This window comes from Budorcas taxicolor, chromosome 12, assembly GCF_023091745.1.
Source record: "Budorcas taxicolor isolate Tak-1 chromosome 12, Takin1.1, whole genome shotgun sequence".
Lineage (NCBI taxonomy): Eukaryota > Metazoa > Chordata > Mammalia > Artiodactyla > Bovidae > Budorcas > Budorcas taxicolor.
Genome location: NC_068921.1, coordinates 45445870 through 45468404, shown reverse-complemented (window position 1 = coordinate 45468404; position 22535 = coordinate 45445870).

Below are 22535 nucleotides of genomic sequence, written 5' to 3'. Positions count from 1 at the left end.
AAAGTCTCCCACTATTATTGTGTTACTGTTAATTTCTCCTTTCATACTTGTTATCATTTGCCTTACATATTGTGGTGCTCCCATATTGGGTGCATATATATTTATAATTCCTATATTTTTTTCTTGGATTTATCCTTTGATCATTATGTATGTCCTTGTCTCTTTTCATGGCCTTTACTTCAAAGTCTATTTTATCTGATATGAATACTGCTACTCTTGCTTTCTTTTGGTCTGCATTTGCATGAAATATCTTTTTCCAACCCTTCACTTTCAGTCTGTATGTATCCCTAGGTTTGAGGTGGGTCTCTTGTAGACAGCATATTTAGGGGTCTTGTTTTTGTATCCATTCAGCCAGTCTTTGTCTTTTGGTTGGGGCATTCAACACATTTACATTTAAGGTAATTATTGATAAGTATGATCCCATTGCCATTTACTTTGTTGTGTTGGGTTAGAGTTTATAAACCTTTTTTGTGTTTCTCGTCTAGAGAAGATCTTTTAACATTTGTTGAAGAACTGGTTTGGTGGTGCTGAATTCTCTAAGCTTTTATTTGTCCGTAAATCTTTTGATTTCTCCTTCATATTTGATTGAGATCCTTGCTTAGTACAGTAATCTGGGTTGTAGGTTTTTCTCTTTCATCACTTTAAGTATGTCCTGCCATTCCCTTCTGGCCTGAAGAATTTCTATTGAAAGATCAGTTGTTATCCTTATGGGGATCCCTTTGTGTGTTATTTGTTGTTTTTCCCTTGCTGCTTTTAATATTTGTTCTTTGTGTTTTTTCTTTGTTAACTTGATTAATATGTGTCTTGGGTGTTTCACCTTGGGTTTATCCTGTTTGGGACTCTCTGGGTTTCTTGGACTTGGGTGGCTATTTCCTTCTCCATTTTAGGGAAGTTTTCAACTATTATCTCCTCAAGTATTTTCTCATGGTCTTTCTTTTTGTCTTCTTCTAGGGCTCCTATGATTCAAATGTTGGGGTGTTTAACATTGTCCCAGAGGTCCCTGGAGTTGTCCTCATTTCTTTTGATTCTTTTTCTCTTTTCCTCTCTGCTTCATGTATTTCCACCATTCTATTATCCACCTCACTTATCCTATCTTCTGCCTCAGTTATTCTACTGTTGGCTCCCTCCAGAGTGCTTTTGATTTCAGTTATTGCATTATTCATTATTGATTGACTTTTATTTCTTCTAGGTCCTTGTTAAACTTTTCTTGCATCTTCTCAATCCTTGTTTCCAGACTATTTATCTGTAACTCCATTTTTTTTTTCAAGATTTTGGATCATTTTTACTATCATTATTCTGAATTCTTTTTCAGGTAGACTCCCTATTTCCTCCTCTTTTGTTTGGTTTGGTGGGCTTTTATCATGTTCCTTTACCTGCTGAATATTTCTCAGCCTTTTCATCTTGTTTAGGTTGCTGTGTTTGGGGTAGCCTTTCTGTATGCTGGAAGTTTGTGGTTCCTCTTTATTGTGGAGGTTCCTCCCTGTGGGTGGGGTTGAACGAGTGGCTTGTCAAAGTTTCCTGGTTAGGGAAGCTTGCATCAGTGTTCTGGTAGGTGGAGCTGGATCTCTTCTCTCTGGAGTGCAATGAGGTATACAATAGTGAGTTTTGAGGTGTTTATGGGTTTGGTGTGACTTTTGGCCGCCTGTATTTTTGTGCTCAGGGTTATGTTCCTGCATTGTTGGAGAATTAGCTTGGTATGTCTTGCTCTGAAACTTGTTGGCTCTTGAGTGGAGCTTGGTTTCAGTGTAGGTATAGAGGCTTTTGGATGAGCTCTTATCGATTAATGTTCCCTGGAGTCAGGAGTTTTCTGGTGTTCTCAAGTTTTGGATTTAAGTCTCCTGCCTCTGGCTTCCAGTCTTATTCTTACAGTAGCCTCAAGACTTCTCCATCCATACAGTACCAGTGATAAAACATCTAGGTTAATGGTGAAAAGATTCTCCACAGTGGGGGACACCCAGAGAGGGTCACAGAGTTACATGGAGAAAAGAAGAGGGAGGAGGGAGATAGAGGTGACCAGGAGGAGAAGAGTGGGAATCAAAAGGGGAGAGAGCAGTCTAGCCAGTAATCAATTCCCTATTTGCTCTCCACAGTCTGGAACACTCAGAGAGGTACACAGAGTTCCATAGAGAAGAGAAGAGGGAGGAAGGAGATAGAGGTGAGGGCAATGTGGTGTCAGTTCAGTTCTAGATAGTTCCTTGTCCCAGCTTATACTTCTCAAGGTCTATAGGTTCCTTCCAATGTAACCAATGCTAACTACAGGGTTTTAACCTGTTGCACCTGTCACTTCCAAAGCGGTTCCCCTTTCTTTATTTTGGCTTCCTCTGTTTGCAAGTCTCTTCAGTATCTGACATCCACCCTGACACAAGGGGGTGAAGGTGGTCACTTATTTAGGCTCACTTGTTCAATTGTGCTGCGGGGAAGGAGGAACACTGCAAACAAATATCACTGGTGTGTGTGGGGAGTGCTTGCAGTGTCTGGGTCACAGTGGGTTTGCCCCCACTCATGGCATGTGTGCTTTCCCGGTCTATGCTGCTCCGGCTCTAGTTTGCTCTGCAGGGGAACTGTTTAAGGCAGGCCCTGGGTTGCATGTACTTCCTAGGTCTAAGCCACTCAGATTCAGGTTCTCTGGATATCCACAAAGAACACAGACTGATTGGGCCTGTGTTTTGTGCCCTTCCCAGGCCCAAGCAGCTCAGGTGACCAGGTGCTTGGCCAGCACACTCTCCCCAGGTGGGATTGTGCGTCTTATCACCTCCCCTGTCCCAGCTACTTATTTTCCTGGGTGAGCAGCAGGAGTGCTATCTCAAGTGTGCTGTGTGTCTCCTCTGAGAAGCTTATCTCTGGCTGTGACTCTCCTGGCAGATGTCAACTGTCCAGGTTTCCAGTAAAACTTGGTTAGCAACTGGGAGCCTGTTCGCAGTTTGGTAGAGGATGCCATCCCTGGGGCCGAGTTTGCTTCTTGCCTAACGGTTCTGGCTACCACCCACCTGCCTCCCTGACTCCTGCGGTGGGTGGGACGGTCCGTTGCCGGCTATCTCTACTCTGGTATTTGTTCATTCCTTTGTTCTGTGAGTGGGCCAGCAGTGCCTTAGTTCAGTTCAGTTCAGTTCAGTCACTCGGTTGTGTCTGACTCTTTGCGACCCCATGAATCACAACACACAAGGCATCCCTGTCCATCACCAATTCCCGGAGTTCACTCAAACTCATGTCCATCCAGTCAGTCATGCCATCCCGCCATCTCATACTCTGTTGTCCCCTTCTCCTCCTGCCCCTAATCCCTCCCAGCATCAGAGTCTTTTCCAATTAGTTTTCAACTCTTCGCATGAGGTGGCCGAAGTACTAGAGTTTCAGCGTTAGCATCAGTCCTTCCAAAGAAATCCCAGGGTTGATCTCCTTCAGAATGGACTGGTTGGATCTCCTTGCAGTCCAAGGGACTCTCAAGAGTCTTCTCCAACACCACAGTTCAAAAGCATCAATTCTTCAGTACTCAGCTTTCTTCACAGTCCAACTCTCACATATATACATGACCACTGGAAAAACCATAGCCTTAACTAGATGGATCTTTTTTGGCAAAGTAATGTCTCTTCTTTTGAATATGCTATCTAGGTTGGTCATAACTTTTCTTCCAAGCAGTAAGCGTCTTTTAATTTCATGGCTGCAGTCACCATCTGCAGTGATTTTGGAGCCCCAAAAAATAAAGTCTGACACTGTTTCCACTGTTCCTCATCTATTTTCCATGAAGTGATGGGACCGAATGCCATGATCTTCATTTTCTGAATGCTGAGCTTTAAGCCAACTTTTTCCCTCTCCTCTTTCACTTTCATCAAGAGGCTTTTTAGTTCCTCTTCACTTTCTGCCATAAGGGTGGTGTCATCTGCATATCTGAGGCTATTGATATTTCTCCCGGCAATCTTGATTCCAGCTTGTGTTTCTTCCAGCCCAGCGTTTCTCATGATGTACTCTGCATATAAGTTAAAGAAGCAGGGTGACAATATACAGCCTTGACGTACTCCTTTTCCTATTTGGAACCAGTCTGTTGTTCCACGTCCAGTTCTAGCTGTTGCTTCCTGACCTGCATATAGGTTTCTCAAGAGGCAGGTCAGGTAGTCTGGTATTCCCATCTCTCTCAGAATTTTCCCGTTTATTGTGAGTCACACAAAGGCTTTTGGCATAATCAATAAAGCAGAAGTAGATGTTTTTCTGGAACTGTCTTGCTTTTTCCATGATCCAGCGGATGCAGGCAATTTGATCTCTGGTGCCTCTGCCTTTTCTAAAACCAGCTTGAACATCTGGAAGTTCACTGTTCATGTATTGCTGAAGCCTGGCTTGGAGAATTTTGAGCATTACTTTACTAGCATGGGAGCTGAGTGCAATTGTGTGGTAGTTTGAGCATTCTTTGCCATTTCCTTTCTTTGGGATTGGAATGAAAACTGACCTTTCCCAGTCCTGTGGCCACTGCTGAGTTTTCCAAATTTGTTGGCAGATTGAGTACAGCACTTTCACAGCATCATCTTTCAGGATTTGAAATAGTTCAACTGGAATTCCATCACCTCCACTAGCTTTGTTCATAGTGATGCTTTCTAAGGCCCACTTGACTTCACATTCCAAGATGTCTGGCTCTAGGTGATTATCTTGGTCATGAAGATCTTTTTTGTACAGTTCTTCTGTGTATTCTTGCCACCTCTTCTTAATATCTTCTGCTTCTGTTGGGTCCATACCATTTCTGTCCTTTATCGAGCCCATCTATGCATGAAATTTTCCTTTGGTATCTCTAATTTTCTTGAAGAGATCTCTAGTTTTTCCCATTCTGTTGTTTTCCTCTATTTCTTTGCATTGATCACTGAGGAAAGCTCTCTTTTCTCTTCTTGCTATTCTTTGGAACTCTGCATTCAGATGCTTATATCTTTCCTTTTCTCCTTTGCTTTTCACTTCTCTTCTTTTCACAGCTATTTGTGAGGCCTCCTCAGAGAGCCATTTTGTTTTTTTGCATTTCTTTTCCATGGAGATGGTCTTGATCCCTGTCTCCTTTACAATGTCATGAACCTCTGTCCGCAGTTCATAAGGCACTCTATCTATCAGATCTAGGCCCTTAAATCTATTTCTCATTTCCACTGTATAATCATGAGGGATTTGATTTAGGTCATACCTGAATGGTCTAGTGGTTTTCCCTACTTTCTTCAATTTAAGTCTTAATTGGCAATAAGGACTTCATGATCTGAGCCACAGTCAGCTCCTGGTATTGTTTTTGATGACTGCATAGAGCTTCTCCATCTTTGGCTGCAAAGAATATAATCAATCTGATTTCGGTGTTGACCATCTGCTGATGTCCATGTGTAGAGTCTTCTGTTGTGTTGTTGGAAGTGGGTGTTTGCTATGACCAGTGCATTTTCTTGGCAAAACTCTATTAGCCTTTGGCCTGCTTCATTCTGTATTCCAAGGCCAAATTTGCCTGTTACTCCAGGTGTTTCTTGACCTCCTACTTTTGCTTTCCAGTCCCCTATAATGAAAAGGACATCTTTTTTGGCTGTTAGTTGTGGATGTGACTGGTGATAGAAGCAAAGTCTGATGCTGTAAAGAGCAATATTGCATAGGATCCTGGAATGTCAGGTCCATGAATCAAGGCAAATTAGAAGTGGTGAAACAGGAGATGGCAAGAGTGAACGTCAACATTCTAGGAATCAGCAAACTAAAATGGACTGGAATGGGTGAATTTAACTCAGATGACCATTATATCTACTATTGTGGGCAGGAATCCCTTAGAAGAAATGGAATAGCCATCATGGTCAACAAAAGAGTCTGAAATGCAGTACTTGGATGCAATCTCAAAAACGACAGAATGATCTCTGTTCAATTCCAAGGCAAACCATTCAATATCACAGTAATCCAAGTCTATGCCCCAACCAGTAACGCTGAAGAAGCTGAAGTTGAACGGTTCTATGAAGCAGTGCCTTAGGTTAGAACTTTTCATGGAAAAGTTCTCTCTCTCTTCTTTTTTTCTCTCTCTGGCTATCCCATGGTTTGGGCTGGTATCTCAAGTTAACTCCCTCAGATTGTCCTCAGGGCATTCAGGCCTTTTCCTAACCCTAAGCAATGCAGCCTGCACCTCCCTGCTCAGCCCCCACTTGCTGGTGGTAGATGTGAGCGTCTGGGCTACTTCTTCACTGGGAGTTGCAGTTAGACACATAATCTGTGGGTTTTGTTTATTTATTTTTTCCTCCCAGTTATATTGCCCTCTGAGATCCCAAAACTCCCCATAGACCTGCTGGTGAGAAGGTTTCCCAGTGTTTGGAAATTTCTCCTCCTTTGTGACTTCCTCCCCCAGATGGGTCTCTGTCCCTAACTCCTTTGTCTCTTTTTTTATCTTTTAAATTTTGTCCTACCTCCTTTTGAATATGATGGGCTGCCTTTCTGGGAGCCTGGTGTCCTCCGCCAGCGCTCAGAAGTTATTTTGTGGCATTTTCTCAGCGTTCAAATGATCTTTTGATGAATTTGTGGGGAAAAAAGTGGCCTCTCTGTCCTATTCCTCTGCCATCTTAGGACTGCCCCCATTCCATCTTCTGATATATAATTATCACATTTAATTGTAACTGTTTTCTAATTTACCCTTTTTATCACTAATATTTATAAGTTTACTGAGGGCAGGACATTATATTTGAATCTTTGTAGGACTCAGAACTTTCCTTATTTGGGAAAGTAAGGAAATATACTGATTAGTATAAAAAATTTTTGTGGAATGAGTGAATCAATGAATGCAAACTTAACTCTATAGTGGGAACGTTGTGGTATGTAAGCTCTTTATAATGAAATAGCCAAAGCCAATATATGAACGGGTGAGAGGTGACATGTGCAAATTATAGTGTTTGATCAACTGAGAGTAACTGAATTGTGATAGACTTCCTTTTCTTTTATGATTATAGAATGAAATATTCCCCAAAAATTAGACTGCTGCTGCTGCTGCTGCTAAGTCACTTCAGTTGTGTACAAGTCTGTGCAACCCCATAGGCAGCAGCCCATCAGACTCCTCCGTCCCTGGAACTCTCCAGGCAAGGACAATGGAGTTGGTTGCCATTTCCTTTCCATTGCATGCACACATGTTAAGTCGCTTCAGTCGTGTCTGACTCTGTGTGACCCTATGGATAACAGCTCACCAGGCTCCTCTGTCCACGAGATTCTCTAAGCAAGAATAATGGAGCGGGTTGCCATTTCCTTCTTCCAAAACAGACTAGTTGACATCAAATAGTCTTTCTGATTAATCCCAAATTCAGTGGAATTGTTATTGGGTCCAACAACTTCTTCCTCCCTGGGACACTCAAAAGAGTCTCTAAGCTTGTCACTAGATATGATCCTAAGAGACATCAGCCATACTTTCACCCCTTACTATTTATTTCTGGATCAAATACACATCATATATTATACTCTGTCACAAAGCATATACCACATGTCTTAAAAAAAATTCAGCCTCCTAAGATATTTTCAACCTTAGCAATAGCTGTATTGAATAAACCTTTGTACTATTCTGCAGGGCCATTTGATTCTAAAATAAACAAGATAACAATTAGAAAATCAAGTGCAGTCTAAGACCAGTGAATTTCAAAGGAATTATCCCATTACCTCACATTGGGAAGTAATTTGAATACTATGGTTTGCACAACATTCTTAAATGAGTTTTATTTATTATTATTATTATTATTATTAGGCAAAAACAAAATAGGAAAAGAAATTTAAAAATATGTTCCTGTTACAGTTAGGAAATCAAGCTAACTGTGCCCTCCTGATGGAAGCATCCAATATAATTAGTCTGCTAAAGACTAGCAGTGTGGAATTATCTCAGGAACTCAGGGGTTCTCAATGTTTAAAACATCAAAGGGTCTAGTGAACTCACCCTTGGTTATTATTTTTTTCAGACTATCCTTGACCACCAGAACATAATTTCCATGAGAACAGACTTCCTTATTGTTTGGTGTATTTTCTTGCTCTCATTGTTGCATCATCAGAGTCTGGCACATGCTAGGAATTTAATAAAATAAATGTTGTGTCCATGGATACTGTTTTTTAATCCGTTTTTTTTTTTTTTTTGGTACCACTAGGCTGGCAGATCCCATCATGGCATCTGGTCCAATCACTTCATGGCAAATAGACAGGGAAAATGTGGAAACAGCATCAGATTTCATTTTCTTGGGTCCAAAATCAATGCACATGGTGACTGCAGCCTTGAAATTAAAAGATACTTGCTCCTTGGAAGAATAGCTATGGCAAATCTAGACAGTGTGTTAAAAAAAAAAAAAAAGAGAGAGAGAGAGAGAGAGAGAGAGAGAGACATCACTTTGCTTACAAATGTCCATATAGTCAAAGCTATATCTTTGACTTTTATCTTTTATCTTATCTTTTATCCAGTAGTTGTGTATGGATGTGAGAGTTGGACCATAAAGAAGGCTGAGCATGGAAAAATTGACACTTTCAAACTGTAATGCTAGAGAAGATGCTTGAGAGGCCATTGGACAGCAAGGAGATCAAACCAATCAATCCTAAAGGAAATCATTGAATATTCATTGGAAGGACTGATGCTAAATCTGAAGCTCCAATACTTTGGCCACCTTACGTGAAGAGCTGACTCATGGGAAAAGACCCTGATACTGGGAAAAACTGAGGGAAAGAGGAGAAGGGGGTGACATAGGATGAGATGTTGAATGGCATCATCAACTCAATGGACATGAGTTTAAGGAAACTGCAGGAGATAAAGAAAGACAGAAAACCTTGGTGTGCAGCAGTTCACTGGGTCGCATAGTTGGACACGACTTAGCAACTGAACAGCAAGGTTGTCAGAAAAGGCAAATATCATTCTTTTTATGGGTCATCCTAATCATCCTACTATATAAATATGTATCATCCTTGGTGAATTTCTTCAGGTGAGAATTCATGGCACAAAAATATGCTCAGATTCTGGGCCATTCCAATGTGTTCATCTGTGGATACCTTCTCCATCTTCTTTATCAATAATAATCATACAATATTTGCTACTGCTCAAGAATCTATGTATATTTCTACCCCATCCTGTTTTTTAAAACAATTTTAAAGCTATATAAACTATTTATCATTATCCTCATTAGAGGATTTCTTTCTCCACTGGTCTGTGCAAGCTCCAGAATCTTGGCTTTAATGCTGATTTATCAATCAAAGGCTTGAGTTTTTCATTCATTTTCATTATGAGATTTGTGTACAGCAGTAAATTCCTTATGAGGCATGGACTAGAGAGAGAACTTGTAGCATAGTTTCTTGTTCTTCTTAGATGTCAGAGAATACTTACTTGATAAATTGGAACTGATCTGATTTCTTTAACTTAATGGAAGAACCTGGTTGTCAGAGACTAAGTAGCATAGAAGCGGGACAGATTTTAATACTCATGTTGCTGGGAATGAGTTGACAGTGAAGTCTTTGGTTATGGTCCATGAGGTTCCCAGGAATAAATTTAGCCAGCAGAGCACTAAGGCCTTATCTGATTTATATAGTAACCAAAATAAAGGCGCGGGGGGGGGGGGGGGGGGACACCTTCTAGTTTTGCCAAACAGAAGACTTCAGACACTGTATTGGAGATTTGGACCTTTTCCCAATTTTATATACTTGCTTCTCTTCACAATCCAGATTTCCTAAGTGAAGAGTGATCAGATTCCTCGAGGAAGGATTGTGTATTCATCTTTTAAACAAAAAGTAACAGGTGCTCCTCACTTTTTACCTCTTGTGTAACTTATACTCTTTCCATTTGATGAGAGAAAATTTTAGCTCATTATTTCGGCATGATAAATAACCACAATTTCATTTCACTCTTTTCATATTGAAATTGTTCTTCTCCCATTTTAGAATGTATATCACCCCCTGACACACACACAAACACAATTATGAAATCTTAGAAAGCTATGATCAAGTTTTATTCATTTTTCCCCTTTATGCGTTTCCATATGTTTGCTGCATTATATTGAATTGTAACTATAATTCATTTCAAGGTTTTATTGCCTGCCTAAAAACAACAAACCACAGTATAGCCTATTTTAGAAATGTGTTTTCTCTCAATTTCATCATGCATATGTACTTAGCATGTTCCTAAATAATGATACACCAAGGAAGAATATGTGGAAGTTCCCAAATCTTTGAATACAGGGAAATGGTATGTTATTTAACAATGAAAGCAAATACTCTGCATATGTATATTGATCCAAATCTTTCTGTATTGGCACTGTTGAACCATAGACAAGTATATTTGCCAACTAACCAATGAGACCAATTATTGTTTAGTGTATCAAAGAGGGCAAGCAGAAAAGGGAAAAAAAAGCAATTGTATCACACCCATGATTATAGGAGGAAGTGTAGCATTACAGAAGAAGAGAATTTGAAAGCATTTTCTCAGTTTTCCATAATTTGGAAAATATAAATACAATTATACTTTATTAAATTTTGTAAGCTGACTTTCACATAAAAGCAAAATGTCTAAGTATGAAATATGAAGTATATTATTTGGTCTGCACCCAAAACTTTCACTTTTCACTTTTATGCATTGGAGAAGGAAATGGCAACCCACTGCAGTTTTCTTGCCTGGAATATCCCAAGGAAGGAGGAGCCTGGTGGGCTGCCAAATATGGGGTCACAAAGAGTCAGACATGATTGAAGCGACTTAGCAGCAGCAGCAGCAGTAAATTGTCTAGCTTCTTCATTACTAGTTATATTGACTTGACTTCTGAATCACTTTCTTTTTTTCAATTCTATGTTTTGCAAAGGAATATGGCTTTCACACTTCTTCATCTCTTCAACTTCTATGCTTCTCATCCTTTGTTTGTATTTTCTAGAAGCAGATACAAGATGAGGTGTAAGAAAAACAGGTAGAGAAGTGGAAAAGTTGGATAGGAAAGATATAAGAACAAACAAAGTGTGTGTTGTCAAGTAAGTTGATACCAACAGTAACTGATCCTACTGGTACTCTGGCTACATGAAAGAAAAGAACCTGGCATTGTCCCACAAGAGGCGTGATAACACTAAGTGTTAATTCACTTACTTCCAGCAATCTTTGTCTAGTCAGTGACTCATTTGTTTTTTTAAGTGTTGTTTACTTAAATTATCTCTATTATGTCAGAAATAGAGGGCAACTAAACAACAACAGCAATGTCAGAAATATTTATTGTCAGATTCTTATTTGATTGTTCTATTCCAACTTGTGGACAAAAACTCAGATTTCTGAAAATAATTATATTAGGAAAAATAGAGCTCTACAATGTAGACTTAAAAATGTAAATAAATACTTTCAAATCTTTGTTCTTGTGAAAAAATATATTAGGAGAATATTCATAAGAAGAAAAGTGAACATCTACATGTTCAACCTTATCTTTCTTGTTTTCAAAGCTATTCTAGACTATTAATTTGAGAATAAAGTAAGTGATTTTAGCAAAGACCCTGTGCAAATTATGTTCCTTTTTTTTTTGATTCTCATTGAGAATGGAGAAAATTCATCATTATTTTAGTTTTCATTTGCTTTTTACTGTTATAATGCCAAATCATATACAGTATATCACAGTAAAAGCAAACAGGTTAACCTTACGGTGCTTTGTGCATTAATGGTGATGTTTTTCATTGTTTGTTTTGCAACAAAGTATTGTAGAAGTAATAGAAAAAAATAGACCTTGTAAAACTCTTTATTACCTATTCATCTTAAACAAAACTTTCATATATTTCAATATGGTACAATATTGTAGCACAAAATTATGCAAACTAAAAAGCATTTCCACCTGCAGGAAAACTGTTATAGAGACCAAGGAATAAGCAGACAAATTAAGTTACCTGTGTTGTATTGCTGCAAAAATATTTTACAACACTCAAAATAGTTTAGTGATGTCAATAACTCAGTTATGACCAAAACATATCCCTATTATGTGTAGATTTGCTGTCCCATGTTGGCAATAGTAAGATGTTTTTGAAAGGACAAAAAAAAGAAGCAAAGTTAAAAGCAAGTGACACACAAAAAATATAGCAGAGTATTTATTGTTGTTTAGTCACTAAGTCATGTCCAGCTCCTTTGCAACCCCATGGACTGCAGGCCACCAGGCTCCACTGTCCTTGAGATTTCCCAGGAACAAGCAATGAAGTGGGTTGCCATTTCCTTCAGGGAATCTTCCCTGACCAGGGATCTAACCTGCATCTCCTGCGATGGTAGGCAGATCCTTTCCAACTGAGCCACCAAGGATTTGTAAATCATTTTGAAAGATATGAGAAAGTGTTGATCCTAGATGAATCTATATAAAATAAAAGATGCAAATATGAAATCTAAGTGATGCTGAATAATATTTGCTCATTTCGACAATGATCCTGGTGGCTCCACTGGTAAACAATCTGCCTGCAATGCAGGAGACCTGGGTTTGATCCCTGGGTTGGGAAGACCCCTTGGAGGAGGGCATAGCAACCCACTCCAGTATTCTTGCGTGGAGAATCCCCATGGACAGAGGAGCCTGGTGGTTATAGTCCATGGGATCGCAAACAGTTGGACATGACTGAGAGACTAAGCACACACATACACATCGTATTTAGAACTCTACATTGCAACCTTTAATTCATCTAAATCTTATCTCATTACCACTGTATAAATATGTACAATGTGAAAAATAAAAACATTCTCAAAGGGTTTTTGAGTCTCTTCCTAATATTACTTCTCAAGTGGTGCACTATGGGTCACCTGATTCAGAATGAACCAGGTGAATGCTAGCTGACCAGGACAGAGCCCATCTGAGACCAACTGAATGAGAATCATGAGAACCAGTGCTGGTGGCTGTGCTGGTGGGGAAGAGAAGTGAAAGGCACTCAGTGGTGTCCAACTCTTTGTGGCCCTGGAATCTCCAGGCAAGAATACTGGAATGGGATGCCATTCCCTTTTCCAGGGGATCTTCCCAACCCAGGGATTGAACCCAGGTCTCTCACATTGTAGCCAAATTCTTTACCAACTGAGCCACCAGGGAAGCCTATGGTGGTGGGGAATCCATGTTTTTAATATACTCTGCTACTCATTTCTTGAGACCTCATGGCTTTAAATGGGAAGATTAATGTGAGACTTCAATTATTATAAATTTATTATAGTCTGATATACTTTGTCAAGTATTTGAACATTATAATTATAAGAGATGTTGAAAGGTCTTTCTCTAATCCAAATAAAAGTTTTTTTAAAAAAATAATATTCAGTTCAGTTCAGTCACTCAGTCCTGTCCGACTCTGCAACCCCATGGACTGCAGTGTGCCAGGCATACCTGTTTTGTTATTTATTTTATAGAATTGGATTTTCATAGAAATATAAAGTTAGCTTCTATTTGGGTTATTTTTTATGTTTTTTTTTTTTAATTTGGCCTTTTGCATATCTTTTTTTCCCTCTGATATTAGAATCTCATGAAGTTTTAGTTGTTTATGGATATGAATTACTTGCATTGATTTTGACAAAGTTAATAGTTCCATTTTCCTGAATCTTTGGGACACTTTTCAATTCAGGAAGAATTTTCCGTGTTATAGATTTCTCTTTTTCTATTTACTTTACTTTTTTATCAGAAATATTGTTTTCAGTTCAGTTCAGTTCACTTCAGTCGCTCAGTTGTGTCTGACTCTTTGTGACCCCATGAATCGCAGCATGCCAGGCCTCCCTGTCCATCACCAACTCCCGGAGTTCACTCAGACTCCATCGAGTCAGTGATGCCATCCAGCCGTCTCATCCTCTGTCGTCCCCTTCTCCTCCTGCCCCCAATCCCTCCCAGCATCAGGGTCTTTTCCAATGAGTTAACTCTTTGCATGAGGTGGCCAAAGTACTGGAGTTTCAGCTTTAGCATCATTCCTTCCAAAGAAATCCCAGGGTTGATCTCCTTCAGAATGGACTGGTTGGATCTCCTTGCAGTCCAAGGGACTCTCAAGAGTCTTCTCCAACACCACAGTTCAAAAGCATCAGTTCTTCGGTGCTCAGCCTTCTTCACAGTCGAACTCTCATATCCATACATGACTACTGGAAAAACCTTAGCCTTGACTAGTCGGCAAAGTAATGTCTCTGCTTTTGAATATACTATCTATGTTGCTCATAACTTTTCTTCCAAGGAATAAGCGTCTTTTAATTTCATGGCTGCAGTCACCATCTGCAGTGATTTTGGAGCCCCAAAAAATAAAGTTTGACGCTGTTTCCACATCTATTTTCCATGAAGTGATGGGACTGGATGCCATTGTTTTACCTGGATCTAAATCTATTCTTTTCTCATAATTTTTATATCTGTCTTTTTCTCTTGGGCTATTTGAATTCTGTAAGTATTAATATTTCTCAAATGTGAACTGTGCATGCATGGTCTTCTACATTATGTAGTTTGTATTATAAATATGCATAGTTCATATAGTATTTAATCCTATTGTGTAATATTTCTTTATCTAAACTGGTTGTTTCTTCTGAGGCTTTTGTTATTGTTGTTTTTATTTGGTCTGGTTTGGATTTTTTTTTTTTTAATTTCATCTTGCTATTTGCTCTGATTTTAAATGTCCCTCAATTTTTTTTTCCCCCACTGCATTCCTTCGATGTGTTATGGAAATTTTGTATAGGATTTTGTTTTTAACACTGCTTTAACTTGATCTGATTTTCTTCTCAACTATGCATGAGAAGAGGCTTTGTATATTGCCCTAAACCCAAATCCCTATTCTGGGACCCATGTGGGTATTTTCTCAAATTTTAAGAAGTTAGGAGCCTATAAAAAACCTCAGGAAAGGTCCTTGGTAAATGAAACAGGAAATCTTCCAAATTCACTGAACATTCTCTGACTGTGACAAGTATACTGACTAGTCTCAAGAATGCCAGAAGGTTTATAACTTAATTATTATAATAATTACACCAACCAGTAAAATTTATAAGCACCAAGTGAATACTCATATTGACTCTAATCCACTTAATGAGCCTTAAAACTAGATGATATTATTAGTAGTACTAGTAATTGTGTTAATGAATGTTTATGGATAGGAGGAATAGAGATGGATTTAAGTTAAACTTGTCACATACTGATTTTGATGGGAGAAAAGAAAAGGATAGTCAAATAATAATGGGAAAAAAATGCTTTTAAATGAGCAAGCAAGTGGTCAAATTCTATAGCTGTACAACTTTCAGCATTCATTCCAAAATATTTATATCTTAGATATTTAAATTAATAACCATTAATAAAACTAAATACTTCCAGATTTGGTGATATGTCTGTAAAACTTAATCTGAAATAGTATTTATGTAAATGAATCTTCAAAACCTGATCAGCTTATGTAGTTTTATTTCTCTTACATTGACAGAAGTAAGTAAATATTTATTCAGTAAAATCACACTTAAATTACTGCTACTAGGAAAACACAACTTTTCTTTTTTTGGCATTTTACCTGATAAATTTTTAATATAAGTCTTATATATATAAAGACTTTTGAAATTTCAGTTTATCTTTCATATGATATGGACATATCCTATGTATTTCTGTTTAATAGTGTTTGTTCTTTATATTTATGTTTCTTTAAAATAAGGTAAGACGATTAAATAGAGCAAGATTATGCTGCATTGGTGAAATATAACATTTCTTTGTCTGAATTAAAATATGCCTTTCCTCAACTTTCATCAAAGTTAAATAATTATTCAAGAACATATAATTAGCTTGTTTTAATCTTATCATTTTCAGATACCTGTTAAAGTAATTAGCTTTCTCTTCTTTTTAGTTGAAAGACTCCTAAGGAATCAATGCACAATACATCATTTTCTATTCTGCAACTCCAATTACCTTGAACCTCAGTGTAAATTTATTGATTTCTCTTAGTAGTACATTATCATCAGTTATTCACAGCGTGGTGGTTATCAATTAGCAATAGAAATACAAATTTGTCTCTGTATGGTTATTTTAATTTTCTTTCTAGAACATATGTGATAGTACAGTACTTACTAGTGGCACTTAGAATTTAATATGGAGAAGGCAATGGTACCCTGCTCCAGTACTCTTGCCTGGAAAATCCCATGGACAGAGGAGCCTGGAAGGCTGCAGTCCATGGGGTCGCTAAGAGTCGGACAGGACTGTACAACTTCTCTTTCACTTTTCACTTTCATGCATTGGAGAAGGCAATGGCAAACCACTCCAGTGTTCTTGCCTGGAGAATCCCAGGGACTGGGGAGCCTGGTGGGCTGCCGTCTATGGAGTCGCACAGAGTCAGACACGACTGAAGTGACTTAACAGCAGCAGCAGCAGCAGCAGAATTTAAGAACAGAGTTTTCTCGTTCCCATAGTTTCATATTGTTCTTTTGAGATGCATCATAAACTTAAAGTTAGAAAAGAAAAAAAAAACAAGAAAGAAAGAAAGGATAAAAACCTTATGTAAATGACTAGAAAGTTAGAAAAAAGTTAGAAAAAGTTCAGGTATTCTGGACTTTATTCTCAATTAAACAGGTTTTTTTGCTTATGATCAAGATATATGAAACAAGTGCACTAATTATCTCTTTATAATATTAGTTTTTACAACATTATATTACACAGAAATTATAAAGTTGAACTAAATATAAAGATATAATGAAGGAATATTCTTTTCTTTTTTTTTTTTTTGTAATTTTCTTACCTATTAGATTGAAACTTTATGGATGACAAAAGTGAAAATGAAAGATAAGAAAATATTTATTAAGCACAAAATTGGGCATGTGATTTTTGTTAGATATTCTCATCTGTTATTATTTTAAATAATTTATCTTTTAATTCACTCAATAAATATTCAAAAAGCAGAGTGTGTGCCAGGAATTCTAGGATCCTCAAATTTGGTGGAGAACAGCATGATATCCAAGCTTTAGTGAACCTTGCATTTGAATATGGAAGGTCTGAAGACATGAATAATTATGTAATAATATGTGTTGTTCATTTCCAGGCAGAATAACTGGGTCAGACTTAAAAAAAAATACAGGATGATACTTTGGATAGGGTAATCAGAGATCACATTCTGGAGACAAACTAGAACAGAGATAAGATTAAAATAAAAAAGGTAATCTGGAATATATTTGAGGGAATAATATTCTAGAATTGAGCCAAGAAGTACTATGCTATGCTATGCTAAGTCTCCTCAGTCATGTCTGACTCTGCCAGGCAGACTGTAGCCCCATGGACTATCAGGCTCCTCTGTCCAAGGGATTCTGCAGGCAAGACTACTGGAGTGGCTTGCCATACCCTTCTCCAGGATATCTTCCTTACTCGAACCTGAGTCTTATGTCTCCTGCATTGGCAGCAGGATTCTTTATCACTAATGCCGCCTGCGAAACCCAGATGTTCTAACTACAGTGCACTTAGTAGAAGTTACAGAAACAAGGCCAAGAGTAAAATGCCACTCTTGCTTTTCTTCTCTTGGCTTCTTTGTTTTTTGCCTGTTTATTTATTTATCAGTCAGGTTTCTGTATTCATGTCCTCAAATTCACCAATATTTTCTGTTAAGTGATTTTCTCTTTTTAGGAATTTGGAGATACTTAAATAAAGCATCCCTCACTCCAAGGTTATATATATAGTCTACTCTGTGTCTTCAAAAATATTTTTAGTTTTAGTTTATTTTAATCTTTGTTTTCTTTTTAATATTTATTTTTGAAAGAAAATTTTGAATTATTTTACATATTGTTTGGTCTTTCCTTACCATTTATTCAGTTTTCTTTTATTTTCTGATATTAAAGATGCATAGTTTTTGCCAAAGAAGTCTTAGACCTTGCTTATTTGATTATCCTTAGATACTTTATTGATCTTGTTGATATATCATATCTGGAATATGTTTGTACAGTAGGTGTTGTAATTTGTGTAATATGTATTGCATGATTCTCACTCTTTTTAGTAAATTTGGGGGAAGGGGAAGAAAACAAAATATATTTATTCTGCTTTTTGATTCTTTCATTTTCATCTAAATGTGAATTATAAAGTCATCAAACATTTACTGTGTAACATAATTGCAAACATATATCATACATTGAAATTCATATTGTTCCAATAAACTGCAGAGTTAGTATTTCAAAGCTGAAAGTTGCACACAGCTTCAACAGACAGTCTAGATAGAATTAAGCTTACGTATTAGAAATGTTAATATTAGCCTTAACAATGCCTATATATTTTCTACATCGGTTTTCATTTGGTTTACTAAGAATAAGTTCCTTGTAGGTTGCTCTGAAGGCCAATATGCTCCATATTCTCTTGCATACATCATTACTTATTCTAATGATCTTGAATAGGATTTTTATTTCTCCTGCCATTTAAAACACTATTAGAAGTCCCATGTAATGAGTAAATACAGATATACTCAGACACTACTTAGCACAGGCTGAATTTGTTTGTTTTATATTTTCTTTTAATCAAAATATATTTGATTTACAATATTATATAAATTCCAGATGTACAGAATAGTGACTCAGTATTTTATCATTTAGGCTGATGTTTCCACATTTTCCTAGTTAGAGGTTTTAAATCTTTGATCACTTTTGTGTTATTTCTCTTGTTTTCCAATCTCTATAATTATCCTTTTATTAATAATGTTTACCTTTATTGGATTCCTCATAATCATAACCCCAGATCTCTATTTACATTAGCCTAATGTCACTTAATTGATATCCCTGACCCTAGTGATTACAGCTGCAATCTAGCTTTGCTACCACTGAAAATTCACTTCCATAAGAGAAGGCTAGATCAAGGCTGCCCCTTCTTTTAAAGGTTGAATGGCTTTACACTCCCAAATATTTAGCCTGGCATTTATGGTCCTTTATGATTTGGCTTAACCTACCTTTATTTTGTTCTCTCTGAGTAGCTAAGTGCCTTTCCATAGTCCATATGCATGGTCAACTCTTCATCCATTAGGGTTTCTTATTATTTTTTATTTTCCCTAAATTTCCACAGTTTTTCATTATCATGCCTTTGTCTTTGCTTTTAGTGGTGTGTAAAATGTCTTTTCACTACATTCCAAACTTTCTAACCCTTATAGGAGACCTACATTAATTGCCTGCCTGCCCAATATCTTGGTTTCATTATACCACTCAGATATACCATGGGAAACCTCTAATTCCTCAGTTCCTGTCCATTAAAGTTCAGTGGAGCTCATTCTAGCCTTGGTCCAGGAGTTGCTACAAACTCTATGAATGGTAGTCACCTTCATTTTGCCAAAGTGATTGGTTCATATATGGAGCCATGACACAATCAGAATTAAGCCTGCATATTTTCTGAAGAAAAAAGAGAATTTCTTAATTTTTTGAACTTACCTCAGAGTTAAACTAGCAAGAAGAAAGCAAAATAAAAGTATGGAGAGTGAAGAAGAGAGGTGGAAGAGGAAGAGAAGGGGAGCAAAAAAGAGAAAGAAAATATATAATATCTGATGAGTCCCTGAATCCAGCTATTTCCATAGACTTTCACTTATTAAAGAATATAACACCCCTTCTTCACTTAAGGTGATGTTAGTTGGTTGAAATTTCTTAAACTTTGAACAAAACTAAAATAAAGAGGAACATTCTATCACTGAAAATCCACATAATGAATATTAAAATTGTTAGTAACTGATTTTGTAGAGTTTCAGTTTTTTAATTGAAAAAAATTGGATTCATTTTTAAATGATTAATAATTCAGATTAAAGTAAGAATTGGAAGATTATTTTTCCTTATGTTTCATGTGCTGTTTGTAAAAATAAGTACATTTATTACTATAAATAAATGTATTTATTATAATATTTGTATGTATTTGTATTTTATTAAAATGTTTATGTGTATTATCCATGTGAAGTATTTTTATACATACATATTTTATATAATTTGTGTGAATATAATGTATCTAAGCATACAGATTTTGAAATTACTACAGGCCACTTTGTTTTTATTTTTTTTAATTTTTTTTTATAAATTTATTACATTTCTTTCTTTGTGAATGGGGCCTGTGTGCTATTCATTTTTTTAAATTTTACTTTATTTTACTTTACAATACTGTATTGGTTTTGCCATATATCAACATGAATCCACTGCAGGTGTACACATGTTCCCAATCCTGAACCCCCCTCCCACCTCCCTCCCCATACCATCTCTCTGGGTCATTCCAGTGCACCAGCCCCAAGCATCCTGTATCCTGCATTGAACCTAGACTGGCAATTTGTTTCTTATATGATATTATACACGTTTCAATGCCATTCTCCCAAATCATCCCACCCTCTCCCACAGAGTCCAAAAGACTGTTCTATACATCTGTGTCTCTTTTGTTGTCTCGCATACAGGGTTATCATTACCCTTTGTTTTTAAACAACAAATATAAAGGTTGTAGAACTAATGAGGCTAATAATTAAATTTAGCCTGTAGGACAGGAGAATAAAGCACTATATCAAAAGGGCATGTGCTAGCCTCTGATGATCAGCACCACCAAATTATGTGTTTCTGTACTCCTATTTCTTATGTGACTCATTCTGTTTATGATAAGGCTGTGGAACTTTGTTTTTGGAAGTAACTACCTTATCATGTTGGGAACTTTTGTTCCTCCCTTTCCTTTAAACAAATCTTTTCTGTGTTGGACAATAAAGTCCATTTTCTAATAAAGCTGATAGGAGCCTGGACTGTGAGTTTGGTTTTTTGTCTTTGGCTGTGTCAATTCAGACAATTAAGATGAAAAGCACATTTACATGAAAATAGAAAATTGAGATTACAGAAAGTAGTGTTAGTTTTAGTTATTTTAGTAATATTATAAATTTCATTCGCACTAGTTGTCAAAATTAGAGTGAGTTCAAAGGATTTTCTTTCACCTGAAAGTAAGGTTGATTTATTTAAGAGACAGGAATAGCATAATTGATGGAACCTGTGGCCCTGCTATCTATTTTGTATGCTTGCATGATTTTGTGGGGTTTCTATCATATGAGTGGCTGTTTTTTAGTGTGTTTGAGATGGTAGTGGTCAGAGAAAACAGCAGGGGATGTCAGAAAGAATGAAAAAATTATTGAAACAATATATAATCCCAATAGAATTAATACTCTTAGTTTGTTTCCAAACTAGCTCCCATCTGCCTTATTTTTTATAAAAGGTTTGTGCTTTCATTATGAAGTGATTTTGCATTGGGTATTCTAATCATACTTGTTATTTATTTAAAAGACATCTTCTGATATATATGTGCAAACACACATATGTATATATGCATATTATATACACAAAAACACATATTTCCTGTTTCTCTGTGAATATATATATGTATATATACACACATGTACATATACTATGTGTAGATTATATGTATAATAAGTGCAACTTTGCCTATGGAAATAAAAACTGTATATTTTAACACATTTCCTCAAGGAAAAGAAAGTATTATACAACAATTTTCCTTTGTTGTCATAAAAATTGATGTAGCAAAGATCAGAAATGTCAAACTGATTTCAAATCATGTTTTCACTGTAAATGATTATTAGGAGTTTCCCAAAACATTGGGTTGGAGATTTTGAGTCCTTGTTCTAGAAGAGTGGGACAGAACTGCATTTAATACTCTCTAGCTGAGAGATATAAAGCACTGGCCAATATGCTTTCCCTCACCTGTCAAGAGAAATAGGTAATAAGGAATTATTCATTTTTTTCATATTTTAAAAATCATTTACATTTTGTTTAGCACTTAGCATAAGTTTACATGCATATGAAATTCACCTCAGAGTATTTATAATTTACAAGTATTTCTCACAGGTATTAAATGTCTATGACTTTTGAAGTTGGAATCATCATTCTTCCATCCTTCAATCTTTACATGTCTCCACTCAAATGGCAAACCCTCATGCATTTACGTATGTAGCTCATAAGTCTAGGTCATCAACCTTGACTTCTCCCACTCTGTGCCTCTCCCATCATATTAAAACTGGGGCACATAGATGAAACCTCTAAATCAAGATCCATAAATGTAGATATGCCACCTTAGCAAAGACTCAGATCACTAGTCAATAAACACTGCAGTTCCATCAATGACTATTTGCATTTGAATTAAAATATATTTGTCATTTTTATTTCAAATATTTATCATCTATATTCAGTCATTTCTAACTCATCTCCCACTGACCTCATTCAGGTGATCTGTACTGGGTTTTTGTGGTTCAACTTTCTCACTAATATGTTTGACTTCAGTCCCATTGTTTGTCTGTGCTAATCTCAAAAAGCCACCAGACTGACCTATAGTTCAGTTCAGTTCAGTCGCTCAGTAGTGTCCGACTTTTTGCAATTCTGTGGACTTCAGCACACCAGGCTTACCTGTCCATCACCAACTCCCAGAGCCTACTCAAACTCATGTCCATTGTGTAGGTGATGCCATCCAACCACCTCATCCTCTGTTGTCTCCTTCTCCTCCAGCCTTCAATCTTTTCCAGAATCAGGATCTTTTCCAATGAGTTGGTTCTTCACATCAGGTGGCCAAAGTATTGAAGTTTCAGCTCCAGCATCAGTCCCTCTAGTGAATATTCAGGACTGATTTCCTTTAGGATTGACAGGTTGGATCTCCTTGCTGTCCAAGGGACTTTCAAGTGTCTTCTCC